This window comes from Mus pahari, chromosome 7 (genome assembly GCF_900095145.1).
Source record: "Mus pahari chromosome 7, PAHARI_EIJ_v1.1, whole genome shotgun sequence".
In the NCBI taxonomy this organism is placed as follows: Eukaryota; Metazoa; Chordata; class Mammalia; order Rodentia; family Muridae; genus Mus; species Mus pahari.
The window spans coordinates 60,480,756-60,482,813 of NC_034596.1; the positions used below are offsets into that span (position 1 = coordinate 60,480,756).

Sequence of the window (2,058 nt, forward strand, 5' to 3'; positions counted from 1 at the left end):
GAAAACTGAGTGTCACCGAATTCCAGTTGGAAGATCTGTCTGAGGTGAACCCTTTAGTATCAAAACTGCCTGACAAATTTTGTCTCTGGAATTCTACATCGGATAATTTTGCTCTAGTTCACCTTTGAAATCGAAAAGATACCCTGAAAATTTACAGGTATGCTATCCTCTAATGAAAAATAGCATTTAGAAGAGCTGAGATCCATTGGAATCTGAAGTACCATGGTCTGAGAGTGAACAGAAGCTTTCAGGAGAAAGTAATCAGAAATGAAACTTAAAGTAGTTGTAAGCTCCTTCACTTCGCCCTCCAGCCGCGGTGGCTGCAGCGCAACTTCCAGGTAGCGGAGTGGCCTCAGCTGCGAGCCGAGCGGTGGCGGCAGCGCCCCTCAGGACACCCGCAGATCACCTTTTCCCCGCGACTTCGCCATGGCTGAGTGTTGTGTGCCAGTATGCCCAGGGCCGATGTGTATCCCTCCACCGTATGCTGACCTCGGCAAAGCTGCCAGAGACATTTTCAACAAAGGATTTGGCTTTGGGTTGGTGAAGCTGGATGTGAAGACGAAGTCATGCAGTGGTGTGGAATTTTCAACATCTGGCTCATCTAATACAGACACTGGCAAAGTTAGTGGGACCTTGGAGACCAAGTACAAATGGTGTGAGTATGGTCTGACTTTCACAGAGAAATGGAACACCGATAACACTCTGGGGACAGAGATTGCAATTGAAGACCAGATTTGTCAAGGTTTGAAACTGACTTTTGACACCACCTTTTCACCAAACACAGGAAAGAAAAGTGGTAAAATCAAGTCTGCTTACAAGAGGGAATGTATAAACCTTGGCTGTGATGTTGACTTTGATTTTGCTGGACCTGCCATCCATGGGTCAGCTGTCTTTGGTTACGAGGGCTGGCTTGCTGGGTACCAAATGACCTTTGACAGTGCCAAGTCAAAGCTGACCAGGAGTAACTTTGCAGTCGGCTACAGGACTGGGGACTTCCAGCTACACACAAATGTAAATAATGGGACAGAATTTGGAGGATCAATTTATCAGAAAGTATGTGAAGATTTTGACACTTCAGTAAACCTTGCTTGGACATCAGGTACCAACTGCACTCGTTTTGGCATTGCAGCTAAATACCAGTTGGATCCCACTGCTTCTATTTCTGCAAAGGTCAACAACTCTAGTTTAATTGGAGTGGGCTATACTCAGACTCTGAGGCCTGGTGTGAAGCTTACACTCTCCGCCCTGGTAGACGGGAAGAGCTTTAATGCTGGAGGCCACAAGCTCGGGCTCGCCCTGGAGTTGGAGGCTTAGAGAGACCTCTGGGAACGACTGTCAGAAGATTTGGCCTTAATATATTTCCATGCGACCAGCAGGCTCCCCCTTCCCCCCCAGAAGGTGATCACATCAAAGGATGATTAAGCAAGAGCTGTATTTTAAATATTTAGACAGTCACCTATTGGCTGGTTCCTCGTTGGATGGTTATAGTTGGCAGTGCTGCCGTGGTGCGGCCTCCTATACATTATTTAAATGTATTTAACTGTTAAATGTGCTACCCACCGATGATGAAATAGACGTTTATGAAAACCGTGAAAAAAAAAAAAAAAAAAAAAGTAGTTGTAAGCTATGCCCGGCCCTGTCGGAACTCCACCCAACTTCCTGTCTACATCTATACCAGCAGTGGCTGATAAATGCACCTCAAACCACCCCACAGCCCTACTTGCTTCCCAGGAGGTCTGTTCTAATCTGAGACACATAAATGAGACCTTATGCCCTCTCCCCCCACCCCACACCAATCCTACCCCCTGAGGTCCCTCCCCTGCGTGTCTACGCATAGAAAAATGAAAATAGATCCATATTTATCACCCTGCATAAAAAAGTCTGAGTATATCAAGGAACTCAACGTAAAACAGGATACACCAAATTTCATAGAAGAGAAAGGGGGAAATAGTCTTGAACTCATTGATACAAGAAACAATTTCCTGAACAGAACTCCAATGGCCCAGAGTCTACAATTAACAACAAATGGTATCTCATGAAACTGAAAAGCTTTTGTAA

General features: G+C 45.4%; 1 pseudogene across 1 annotated transcript; it reads left to right on the plus strand.

Moving 5' to 3' along the window:
• The first annotated feature begins 296 nt into the window (after positions 1 to 296).
• Positions 297 to 1,589, plus strand: LOC110324573 (annotated as a pseudogene). The gene has a single exon (XR_002380693.1). The product of XR_002380693.1 is annotated as a voltage-dependent anion-selective channel protein 2 pseudogene (transcript).
• The last annotated feature ends 469 nt before the right edge of the window (positions 1,590 to 2,058 follow it).